The sequence below is a fragment of the Saccopteryx bilineata genome, chromosome 3, assembly GCF_036850765.1.
Source record: "Saccopteryx bilineata isolate mSacBil1 chromosome 3, mSacBil1_pri_phased_curated, whole genome shotgun sequence".
Classification (NCBI taxonomy): domain Eukaryota; kingdom Metazoa; phylum Chordata; class Mammalia; order Chiroptera; family Emballonuridae; genus Saccopteryx; species Saccopteryx bilineata.
In genome coordinates, this window is record NC_089492.1 from 301,959,528 (window position 1) to 301,973,020 (window position 13,493).

Sequence of the window (13,493 nt, forward strand, 5' to 3'; positions counted from 1 at the left end):
GATCTAGAGCCGTCAGAGGTGTATTGAGGTCTCCAAGTATGATTGTATTTTTGTTAGTTTTTGTTTTAAGGTCAATAAGTAGCTGTCTTATATATTTTGGTGCTCCTTGGTTTGTTGCATATATATTAAGGATTGTTATGTCTTCTTGATTCAACTTCCCCTTAATCATTATGAAATGACCATTTTTGTCTCTGAGTACTTTTTCTGTCTTGTAGTCAGCATTATTAGATATGAGTATTGCTACACCTGCTTTTTTTGGGGTGTTGTTTGCTTGGAGTATTGTTTTACAGCCTTTCACTTTGAATTTGTTTTTATCCTTGTTGCTTAGATGTGTTTCTTGTAGGCAGCATATAGTTGGATTTTCTTTTTTAATCCATTCTGCTACTCTGTGTCTTTTTATTGGTAAGTTTAATCCATTTACATTTAGTGTAATTATTGACACTTGTGGGTTCCCTACTGCCATTTTATAAATTGCTTTCTGTTAGTTTTGTATCTAGTTTGATTCTTCTCTTTTGTTTTTCTATCGTTTGTTTTTGTTTGTTTGTATTCCATTCTTCTTTCCTCCGTTGCTACCTTTTTTAAGTCAAGTGTTTTTGTGGTGGTTTTTTCAAGGGTGGTTACCATTAAGTAATGAAAAGGGTACCTACCATATTCATTGTAGTACCCTATCTTATGAGTATTTCTGCACTTCATCGTCCTTTGCTACTGTTAATCTCCGTCCTCTCCCCCCTTTTTTTCTTTTGTTGTCACAGTTTAAGTTTGGTTTTATTGTGTTCTTGGTGGAGTTGTTACTTGTGGTTTTGTTTTCTTTTGTTCTTTGAATCTGGTTGGAAAACCCCCTTTAGTATTTCCTGGAGTAGGGGCTTTCTGCTGATAAATTCTCTCATCTTTTCTGTATTTGTGAATGTTTTTATATCTCCTTCATACTTGAAGGATAGCTTTGATGGGTATAGTATTCTTGGCTGAAAGTTCCTCTCTTTCGGGGCTTTAAATATTGGGGTCCACTCTCTTCCAGCTTGTAGAGTTTCTGCTGAGAAATCTGATGATAATCTAATAGGCCTTCTTTATATGTTGTACTCTTCTTTTCCCTGGCTGCCTTGAGAATTTTTTCTTTGTCATTGGTTTGTGTCATCTTTATTATGATGTGCCTTGGAGTGGGTTTGTTGGGGTTAAGAAAACTCGGTGTTCTGTTTGCTTCTTGAATTTGAGGCTTTAGTTCTTTCCACAGGCTTGGGAAGTTCTCATCTATTATTTGTTTGAGTATATTCTCCATTCCATTTTCTTTCTCTTCTCCCTCTGATATACCTATTATTCTTATGTTATTCTTTCTGATGGAGTCAGACAATTCCTGTAGGGCTTTCTCGTTTTTTATTATTTTTAAGTCTCTTTCTTCTTCTCTCTGTTGTGCCTCAAGTTGCTTGTCTTCTATTTCACTAATCCTATCTTCTATCTGGGCTGTTCTGTTAGCTAAGCTTGTTACCTCGTTTTTCAGCTCGTGAATTGAATTTTTCATGTCTGTTTGATTTGTTTTTATAGTTTCAATTTCCTTGGTAATATATTCTTTGTGTTTATTGAGTTGTTTTCTGATCTCCCTAAATTGCCTTTCTGTGTTTTCTTGTATATCTCTGAGTATTTTTAAGATTTCTATTTTAAATTCTCTGTCATTTAGCTCCAAGGCTTCCAATATGTTAAATCTTTTCTCCATAGATTTTTCCACATCTATTTGTGTTACCTCTCTATCTTTTGTATCCATAATATTCGATTTCCTCTTTCTTATTGGCATCTGAGGGTGGTCTTGTTGATAGCACTAATTAGAATTAATAAAGAGTAAAAAAAAAAGGTAAAACACCCTACAAAAAAAAACAGTAATAATTTATTATTTCCCGCTTTTTTCTTTCTTCTCTTTCCCTCCTCTCCCCTCCTCAGGGAAATATTGTGATGACCTGTGAATTATATTATGCTAAATGGAACAAAAACTGCCTATAATGGAGGGCCTGATTTGGGGTGAAGTGTTCAATGGGCAAGAAAAGGGAGTAGGGACCTACTAAATGCAAAAAAAAAAGGAGAAAATCTTAGACAAGCATAAGATAATTTGCTTGTAAGTGATGGTCGACTAAGAGATATATTGAGAGGGATAAGAGGGAATCAGAAAAAAGGGGAAAAAAAGAATAATAAAGAAGAAAAAAATAAAAATAAAAAGTAAAAATCTGTTGTAATAAGTGCAGCGAAGACTAAATACAATGGAGACCTTGGGTTGGGAGGAATGCTAGTGAGTTAAGAAGCAACATAAAAAGTACCCAAAATGACACAAAAATAAACAAACAAAAAAAAACCCAAAAACAAAAGCGAAAAAAAAAAACCAAAAAAACTTGAGTCCCAAATTAAATAATTTGTTCGTGATTGAGGATTAAATGGGAGGAAAAGTAAAAGGAGAAAAGAAGAAACGAATAGAAAGGAAAAAATAGGGTAAAGAGAAAAATGAAGGAAGAAAAAAAGGAAGCGAACAAAACAAAATAAAGCAAAAAAAAAAAAAAGGGGGGAGAGAGTGAGAGTTAAGTGTTTTGGAGTGTAACCTTAAAGGGGAGTGAGGATGAAGAAAAGAAATAAAATGTAACACTCATGGGTAGTGTAGTTCAAGAAAAGGGAAGCATAAGATGGGCAGAGAATAAACGGACCAAGGTGGAGGAAATAGAAATAATAATAATAAAGGCAATAAGATAGAAGAAACAAACAACAACAATGAAAAATTAGTGGAACAAGTTATAAAGTCTGTGGATTTTTCTTGATTTTGAGAGGTTAACTTCTTCCTTTTTCTTTTCTCTCCCTCTTCCTGGTCGTTGACTGTACCCCAGGCTCTGTCCCTGTGTCACACTTAGGTAGGGATTTGCAGTTGATGGGATTCTATGGCAATGTTACATAATTGGCTTTAGTCTTCTGGTAGTCAAGGCTTGTTGGCGTTTGCAGGGTCCAACAATGAGAGAGTTTGCTTTCCTGGAGTCTCTCTCCTAGTCTCCCCTTCCTAAATTAGCAGCCTGGTGATCCAGCTATAAGGCTGCTACTGCTTCTGCCTGGGGAGTAAGAGGCTCAAAGAGCTAGGAAATCCCCACTCTATCCCCACTCAGCACAAGGCTTTGGGGAAGGCTCTGGCAGTCAGAGCCTCCAGCATAATCAGGCGGGGCTGGGAGTCAATTGTTGTCAAGGTGACTGTTCAGCGCCTAGCATTCATTTGGACCACTCAACCCAGGCTTTTCACACTTTGTAGCCTGTTTTGGGTGGGAAGAAGAGGCACTAGTCGCTGCTTGCGACTAGTGTAGTATAGTTCTTATCTGCCAAGTCCCTCTTGTTAGCATTTATTCCTGAATATGGAGGCTCTGTCAATCAGAAGTTGCCCCCGCCCCTTTAGTGAGAGGCACTAAAAAATATCACGCCTCTTGTCTTGGATCGCTGAACTGAGAGAGATCTTATCAATTAGAGCCCCGTGGGTGCGCAGATTTCGTGGGTTAAGCTAATTTCAGTGATTGGATCCACAGCTGTGCTCCAGAAAGTATTTCAGGCTGCCCGTGCGCCCCTCCCCCAACACTTGATTGTTAGCTTGAATGGCTGGGTGAGGTGCCCTGCACACGCAGAGAATCTCCCAAGTAGGAAGACCGCCCTGGCGCCTCTCCCGCTCGCCCCGCCACTGGCGGCTGGGGCGCACCAGGTGCGCGGGATAATGGGGCACCCTGGGTGTGCGGCCCAGTGGGGCGCTCTGGGCTCGTGGGACACCTAGGGCACGCGCACGAATGGGGTGCTCCAGGCACCGGTGGCTGGGGACTCTCACTCGCAGTGCGCCGGGCCGCTGGGGACCCTGGCGGTGCTCGCTCTGTGACCGGACCGCGCGCACCAGCGGCTGCTCGCCGCTCCCAAGTGTGGGCCGACTCACCACAGGCGCACTCCCTCCGCGGCTTGAATGAACGTCCCTGCGGTAGTTAGCTTCCTCCACACCCTCGTCTCTCAGATTCAAGTGATAACAGTCCTTTCACTTTCAGTTTGTGTGGAACTCCGGAATGCTCCGAGGATAAATTTTTCTGTTTCTAGTTGATAAATTTGTTGAGATTTTGGGGAGATCTGTCAGACGTGCTGCTCACGGCACCATTTTCGTGACGTCACTTTTCAATTTCTTTCAATAACATTTTGTAGTTTTCAGTATTTAGGTTCTTTCCATCTTTGGCTAAGTTTATTCCTAGGTATTTAATATTTTATTTATTTTTTGCATTTGTAAAAGAAATTGTATTTTTGAGTTCATTTTCTGAAATTTTATCATTGACATATAGAAAAGAAATAACCTTTTGAATAATATATTGACTTTGTATTTTGTGACTTTATTGTATTGGTTTATTATTTCTAATAAGATTTTGGTGAAGTCTTTGGGGTTTTCTATACATAGGCTCCTGTGATCTGCACAAAGTGATACCCTTTACTTCTTTCCTAATATGGATGCTTTTTATTTCTTTCTGTTGCTTGGTCACTCTGGCTAAAACTTCCAGAACTCTGTTGAATAAGAGAGGAGAGAGTGGGCAGCCATGTCTTTTCCTGAATTTAGAAGAAAAGCTTTCAATTTTTCACCATGTAATATGATAATAGGTGATGGTTTGTCATATATGGCCTTTAGTATAGTGAGATACTTTTCTTCTATTCTGGTTTTATTGAATGTTTTAAACATAAATGGATGTTGTATGTTATTGAACTTCTTTTCTACATCTATTGATAGGGTCATATGACTTTGGTCCTTGTTTTATTGATGTGGTATATTATGATGATTAATTTTCATATGTTGAACCATCCTTGTGCTTCTGGAACGAATCCCACTTGATCATGATGACTTATTTTTTAAATGTGTTGTATTTGATTTTTTAATATTTTGTTTAGGATTTTGGCATTTGTGCTCATTAAAGATATTGGTCTGTAGTTTTCTTTTTGTGTGTTGTCCTTGCCAGGTTTTGGTATGAAGGTTATGTTGAACTCATAAAATGTGTTATGGATTATTGCTTCTTGTTTGATATTTTGGAAGACTTTGAGAATTATAGGTACCAAATCTTCTTTGAATGTTTGGTAGATTCACTAGTATGGTCATCTGATCTTGAAATTTTTTGGGCGATGTTTTTTTTTTTTTTTTTAATAAATTTTTATTAATGGTAATGGGATGACATTAATAAATCAGGGTACATATATTCAAAGAAAACATGTCTAGGTTATTTTGTCATCAAATTATGTTGCAAACCCCTCGCCCAAAGTCAGATTATCCTCCGTCACTCTCTATCTAGTTATCTGTGCCCATCCCCCTCCCCCTAACTCTCTCCCTCCCTCCCTCCCATGTCCTCCCTCCCCCCCCCACCCTTGGTAACCACCACACTCTTGTCCATGTCTTTTAGTCTCATTTTTATGTTCCACCAATGTATGGAATCATGTAGTTCCTGTTTTTTTCTGATTTACTTATTTCACTCCGTATAATGTTATCAAGATCCCACCATTTTGCTGTAAATGATCTGATGTCATCATTGCTTATGGCTGAGTAGTATTCCATAGTGTATATGTGCCACATCTTCTTTATCCAGTCTTCTATTGAAGGGCTTTTTGGTTGTTTCCATGTCTTGGCCACTGTGAACAGTGCTGCAATGAACATGGGGCTACATGTGTCTTCACATATCAATGTTTCTGAGGTTTTGGGGTATATACCCAGTAGAGGGATTGCTAGGTCATAAGGTAGTTCTATTTTCAGTTTTTTGAGGAACCACCATATTTTCCTCCATAATGGATGTACTACTTTACAGTCCCACCAACAGTGAATGAGGGTTCCTTTTTCTCCACAGCCTCTCTAACATTTGCTATTACCCGTCTTGTTGATAATAGCTAATCTAACAGGAGTGAGGTGGTATCTCATTGTAGTTTTGATTTGCATTTCTCTAATAACTAATGAAGCTGAGCATCTTTTCATATATCTGTTGGCCATTTGTATCTCTTCCTGGGAGAAGTGTCTGTTCATGTCCTCTTCCCATTTTTTTATTGGATTGTTTGTTTGTTTGTGGTTGAGTTTTATGAGTTCTTTGTAAATTTTGGATATTAGGGCCTTATCTGAACTGTTGTTTGAAAATATCAGTTCCCATATAGTTGGCTGTCTGTTTATTTTGATATCAGTTTCTCTTGCTGAGCAAAAACTTTTAATTCTGTTGTAGGCCCATTCATTTATCTTTGCCTTCACTTCTCTTGCCATTGGAGTCAAGTTCATAAAATGTTCTTTAAAACCCAGGTCCATGATTTTAGTACCTATGTCTTCTTCTATGTACTTTATTGTTTCAGGTCTTATATTTAGGTCTTTGATCCATTTTGAATTAATTTTAGTACACGGGGAAAGGCTGTAATCGAGTTTCATTCTTTTGCATGTGGCTTTCCAGTTTTCCCAACACCATTTGTTGAAGAGGCTTTCTTTTCTCCATTGTGTGTTGTTGGCCCCTTTATCAAAGATTATTTGACCATATATATGTGGTTTTATTTCTGGGCTTTCTATTCTGTTCCATTGGTCTGAGTGTCTATTTTTCTGCCAATACCATGCTGTTTTGATTATCGTGGCCCTATAATATAGTTTAAAGTCAGGTATTGTAATGCCCCCAGCTTCATTCTTTTTCCTTAGGATTGTTTTGGCTATTCGGGGTTTTTTATAGTTCCATATAAATCTGATGATTTTTTGTTCCATTTCTTTAAAAAATCTCATAGGGATTTTGATGGGAATTGCATTAAATTTGTATATTGCTTTGGGTAATATGGCCATTTTGATTATATTTATTCTTCTTATCCAAGAACAAGGAATATTTTTCCATCTCATTGTGTCTTTTTCAATTTCCCTTAACAATGCTTTGTAATTTTCATTATATAGGTCCTTTACGTTCTTTGTTATGTTTATTCCTAGGTATTTTATTTATTTTTGTTGCAATCGTGAAGGGGATTATTTTTTTTAGTTCGTTTTCTAATATTTCATTGTTGGCATATAGAAAGGCTATGGACTTTTGTATGTTAATTTTGTATCCTGCGACCTTACTGTATTGGTTTATTGTTTCTAATAATCTTTTTGTGGAGTCCTTCGGATTTTCGATGTATAGGATCATATCATCAGCAAAAAGTGATAGCTTTACTTCTTCTTTTCCGATATGGATGCCTTTTATTTCTTTGTCTTTTCTGATTGCTCTGGCCAGAACTTCTAGCACCACGTTGAATAAGAGTGGAGAGAGTGGACAACCCTGTCTTGTTCCTGATTTAAGGTAGAAAGTCCTCAGTTTTATGCCGTTTAATAGGATGTTGGCTGATGGTTTATCATATATGGCCTTTATCATGTTGAGATATTTTCCTTCTATACCCATTTTGTTGAGAGTCTTAAACATAAAATTGTGTTGTATTTTATCAAAAGCCTTTTGTGCATCTATTGATAAGATCATGTGGTTTTTGTTCTTTGTTTTGTTGATATGGTGTATTACGTTAACCGTTTTGCGTATGTTGAACCATCCTTGAGATTCTGGGATGAATCCCACTTGATCATGATGTATTATTTTTTTAATATGTTGTTGTATTCGGTTTGCCAGTATTTTGTTTAGTATTTTAGCATCTGTATTCATTAGAGATATTGGTCTGTAGTTTTCTTTCTTTGTGCCATCCTTGCCAGGTTTTGGTATGAGGGTTATGTTGGCCTCATAAAATGTGTTTGGAAGTATTGCTTCTTCTTCAATTTTTTGGAAGACTTTGAGTAGAATAGGAACCAAGTCTTCTTTGAATGTTTGATAGAATTCACTAGTATAACCGTCTGGGCCTGGACTTTTAATTTTGGGGAGGTTTTTAATAGTTTTTTCTATTTCCTCCCTGCTGATTGGTCTGTTTAGGCTTTCTGCTTATTCATGACTCAGTCTAGGAAGGTTGTATTGTTCTAGGAATTTATCCATTTCTTCTAGATTGTTTTATTTGGTGGCATATAATTTTTCATAGTATTCTACAATAATTCTTTGTATATCTATGATGTCTGTGGTGATCTCTCCTCTTTCATTTTGGATTTTATTTATTTGAGTCCTGTGTCTTTTTTCCTTGGTGAGTCTTGCCAAGGGTTTGTCAATTTTGTTGATCTTTTCAAAGAACCAGCTCCTTGTTTTATTGATTTTTTCTATAGTTTTTCTGTTCTCTATTTCATTTATTTCTGCTCTGATTTTTATTACCTCCTTTCTTCGGCTGGTTTTGGGTTGTCTTTGTTCTTCTTTTTCTAGTTCCTTAAGGTGTGAAGTTAAGTGTTTTACTTCGGCTCTCTCTTGTTTGTTAATATAGGCCTGAAGTGATATGAACTTTCCTCTTATTACTGCTTTTGCTGCATCCCAGAGATTCTGATATGTCGTATTTTCATTTTCATTTGTCTGTATATATCTTTTGATCTCTGCGCTTATTTCTTCTTTGACCCATTCATTTTTTAGAAGTATGTTGTTTAGTTTCCACATTTTTGTGGGTTTTTCCCCCTCTTTTTTGCAGTTGAATTCTAGTTTCAAGGCTTTATGATCAGAAAATATGCTTGGTACAATTTCAATTTTTCTAAATTTGCTGATATTGTCTTTGTGGCCCAACATATGGTCAATTCTTGAGAATGTTCCATGTACACTAGAGAAAAATGTATACTCTGTCGCTTTGGGATGAAGTGTCCTGTAGATGTCTATCATATCCAGGTGTTCTAGTATTTCGTTTAAGGCCACTATATCTTTATTGATTCTCTGTTTGGATGACCGATCTAGAGCCGTCAGCGGTGTATTGAGGTCTCCAAGTATGATTGTATTTTTGTTAGTTTTTGTTTTAAGGTCAATAAGTTGCTGTCTTATATATTTTGGTGCTCCTTGGTTTGTTGCATATATATTAAGGATTGTTATGTCTTCTTGATTCAACTTCCCCTTAATCATTATGAAATGACCATTTTTGTCTCTGAGTACTTTTTCTGTCTTGTAGTCAGCATTATTAGATATGAGTATTGCTACGCCTGCTTTTTTTTGGATGTTGTTTGCTTGGAGTATTGTTTTACAGCCTTTCACTTTGAATTTGTTTTTATCCTTGTTGCTTAGATGTGTTTCTTGTAGGCAGCATATAGTTGGATTTTCTTTTTTAATCCATTCTGCTACTCTGTGTCTTTTTATTGGTAAGTTTAATCCATTTACATTTAGTGTAATTATTGACACTTGTGGGTTCCCTACTGCCATTTTATAAATTGCTTTCTGTTAGTTTTGTATCTAGTTTGATTCTTCTCTTTTGTTTTTCTATCATTTGTTTTTGTTTGTTTGTGTTCCATACTTCTTTCCTCTGTTGCTACCTTTTTTAAGTCAAGTGTTTTTGTGGTGGTTTTTTTAAGGGTGGTTACCATTAAGTAATGAAAAGGGTACCTACCATATTCATTGTAGTACCCTATCTTATAAGTATTTCTGCACTTCATCGTCTTTTGCTACTGTTAATCTCCATCCTCTCCCCCCTTTTTTTTCTTTGTTGTCACAGTTTAAGTTTGGTTTTATTGTGTTCTTGGTGGAGCTGTTACTTGTGGTGTTGTTTTCTTTTGTTCTTTGAATCTGGTTGGAAAACCCCCTTTAGTATTTCCTGGAGTGGGGGCTTTCTGTTGATAAATTCTCTCATCTTTTCTGTATTTGTGAATGTTTTTATATCTCCTTCATACTTGAAGGATAGCTTTGATGGGTATAGTATTCTTGGCTGAAAGTTCCTCTCTTTCAGGGCTTTAAATATTGGGGTCCACTCTCTTCTAGCTTGTAGAGTTTCTGCTGAGAAATCTGATGATAATCTAATAGGCCTTCCTTTATATGTTGTACTCTTCTTTTCCCTGGCTGCCTTGAGAATTTTTTCTTTGTCATTGGTTTGTGTCATCTTTATTATGATGTGCCTTGAAGTGGGTTTGTTGGGGTTAAGAAAACTCGGTGTTCTGTTTACTTCTTGAATTTGAGGCTTTAGTTCCTTCCACAGGCTTGGGAAGTTCTCGTCTATTATTTGTTTGAGTATATTCTCCATTCCATTTTCTTTCTCTTCTCCCTCTGATATACCTATTATTCTTATGTTATTCTTTCTGATGGAGTCAGACAATTCCTGTAGGGCTTTCTCGTTTTTTATTATTTTTGAGTCTCTTTCTTCTTCTCTCTGTTGTGCCTCAAGTTGTTTGTCGTCTATTTCACTAATCCTATCTTCAATCTGGGCTGTTCTGTTAGCTAAGCTTATTACCTCGTTTTTCAGCTCGTGAATTGAGTTTTTCATTTCTGTTTGATTTGTTTTTATAGTTTCAATTTCCTTGGTAATATATTCTTTGTGTTCATTGAGTTGTTTTCTGATCTCCCTATATTGCCTTTCTGTGTTTTCTTGTATATCTCTGAGTATTTTTAAGATTTCTATTTTAAATTCTCTGTCATTTAGCTCCAAGGCTTCCAATATGTTAAGTCTTTTCTCCATAGATTTTTCCACATCTGTTTGTGTTACCTCTCTTTCTTTTGTATCCATAATATTCGATTTCCTCTTTCTTATCGGCATCTGAGGGTGGTCTTATTGATAGCACTAATTAGAATTAATAAAGAGTAAAAAGTAAAAAAAAAAAAGGGTAAAACACCCCACAAAAAAAAACAGTAATAATTTATTATTTCCCCCTTTTTTTCTCTCTTCTCTTTCCCTCCTCTCCCCTCCTCAGGGAAATATCGTGCCTATAATGGAGGGCCTGATTTGGGGTGAAGAGTTCAAGGGGCAAAAAAAAAGGGAGTAGGGACCTACTAAATGCAAAAAAAAAAAATAAAAAGAAGAAAATCTTAGACAAGCATAAGATGATTTGCTTGTAAGTGATGGTCAACTAAGAGATATAATGAGAGGGATAAGAGGGAACCAGAAAAAAGGACCAAAAAAGAATAATAAAGAAGAAAAAATAAAAATAATAAGTAAAAATCTGTTGTATTAAGTGGAGCGAAGACTAAATACAATGGAGACCTTGGGTTGGGAGGACCCAAAATGCCACAAAAATAAACAAACAAGAAAAAAAAAAAACAAAAGCAAAAAAGAGAAATAAAGCCAAAAAAAAGCCTTGAGTCCCAAATTAACTAATTTGTTCGTGATTGAGGATTATATGGGAGGAAAGTAAAATGAGAAAAGAAAAAACGAATAGAAAGGAAAAAATAAGAAAAAGAGAAAAATGAAGGAAGAAATAAAATAGGAAGAGAAAAAAACAAAATAAAGCAAGACAAAAAAAAAAAAAACAAAAGAGGAGAGAGTGAGAGTTAAGTGTTTTGGAGTATAACCTTAAAGGAGGGTGAGGATGAAGAAGAAAAATAAAATGCAACACTCATGAGTAGTGTAGTTCAAGAAAGGGGAAGCATAAGATGGGCAGAGAATAGAAGGACCGAGGTGGAGGAAATAAAGGCAAAAAGATAAACAACAACAACAACAAAAAAAAAATTAGTGGATCAAGTTGTAAAGTCTGTGGATTTTTCTTGATTTTGAGAGGTTAACTTCTTCCTTTTTCTTTTCTCTTCCTCTTCCTGGTCGGTGACTCTGTACCCCAGGCTCTGCCCCTGTGTCACTCTTAGGTAGGGATTTGCAGTTGATGGGATTCTATGGCAATGTCATATAATTGGCTTTAGTCTTGCTGGAAGTAAAGGCTTGTTGGCGTTTGCAAGGTTCAACGATGAGAGAGTTTGCTTTCCTGGATTCTCTCTCCTAGTCCCCCCTTTCTGAGTTAGCAGCCTGGTGATCCAGCTATAAGGCTGCAACTGCTTCTGCCTGGGGAGTAAGAGGCTCAAAGAGCTGAGAAATCCCCACTCTATCCCCACTCAGTGCAAGGCTTTGGGAAAGGCTCTGAGAGTCAGGGCCTCCAGTGTAATCAGGCGGGGGTGTGAGTCTATTGTTGTCAAGGTGACTGATCAGCGCCTATCATTTAGTTGGACCACTCAACCCAGGCTTTCCACACTTTGTAGCCTGTTTTTTCAGGGAAGAAGAGGCACTAGTCTCTGCTTACGACTAGTGTAGTATAGACCTTATTATCTGCCAAGTCCTTCTTGTTAGCTTTTATCCCTGAATATGGAGGCTCTATCAATCAGAAGTTGCCCCCGCCCCTTTAGCGAGAGGCACTAAAAAATATCACGTCTCTTGTCTTGGGTCACTGAACTGAGAGAGATCTTATCAATTAGAATCGAGGGTGCGCAGATTTCATGGGTTAAGCTAATTTCAGTGATTGGGTCGCAGCTGTGTTTTCGAAGGTATTTTAGGCTGCCTGCGCGCGCCCCTCCCCCAACGCTTGATTGTTAGCTTGAATGGCTGGGTGAGGTGCCACGCCCATGGACAGAATCTCCCAAGCCTCTCCCGCTCGCCCCGCCGCTGGCAGCTGGACCGCACCAGGTGCAGGATAATGGAGCCCCCTGGGTGTGCGGGCCAGCAGGGCGCCCTGGGCGCATGGAATGCCCAAGGCACGCGCGCGAATGGGGCGCTCCGGGCACCGGTGGCCGGCGACCCCCACTCGCAGTGTGCGGGCCGCTGGGAACGTCAGTGGTGCTCAACCGGACCTGGCGCGCATGCGGCTGCTCACAGCGGCTCGCAGCGGTGGCCGCTCGCGGTGGTGGTTCGCGGCGGCCGCTCGCGGCCGCAGCTCCCGGGGGCTCGCGGCGACTCATGGTGGCGGCTCGCGTCAGCCGCTCGCGGCGGCTCGCGGTTCCCAAGTATATGGGCTGACTCACCGCAGGCGCACTCCCTCGCGGCTTGAATGAGCATCGCTGCGGTAGCTTCCTCCACACCCTCGTCTCTCAGATTCAAGTGATAACAGTCCTTTTGCTTTCAGTTTGTGTGGAACTCCGGAATGCTCCGAGGATAAATTTTTCTGTTTCTAGTTGATAAATTTGTTGTGATTTAGGGGAGAGCTGTCGGACGCGCTTCTCACGGCGCCATTTCCGTGACGTCACTGGGCGATGGTTTTTTTTATAATTGTTTCTATTTCCTCCTGCTTATAGGTCTATATATGTTTTCCACTTCTTCATGATTCAGTTTTAGGAAGATTGTATAGTTTTTGGAATTTTCCATTTCCTTTAGGTTGTTGAATTTAGTGGCATACAATCCTCTGATCCTTTGTATATCTGTGATATCTGTAGTAATTTCTCGTCTTTCAATCTGGATTTTGTTTATATGAATCCTTTCTTTTTTTCATAATGAGTCTAGTCAATGGTTGGCTGATTTTATTGATCTTTACAAAGAACCAGCTCTTTGTTGTATTAATTTTTTCTATAGATATTTTTGTTCTCTATTTCATTTAGTTCTGCACTAATTTTTATTATTTATTCTTTTCTGCTAACTTTGAATTGCCTTTTTATTTTTCTAGTTTTTTAAGACATGATGTTAGGTTTTTTCCTTGGGATCTTTATTGTTTCTTGATATAAGCCTATGATGATATAAACTTTCCTTTTATTACTCCTTTTCTGCATTCC

General features: G+C 38.0%; 1 pseudogene; it reads left to right on the forward strand.

The window, feature by feature from the left end:
* LOC136330142 (leukocyte immunoglobulin-like receptor subfamily A member 5) overlaps positions 1-13,493 on the forward strand; it is a 52,041-nt pseudogene that overhangs the window by 9,980 nt on the left and 28,568 nt on the right.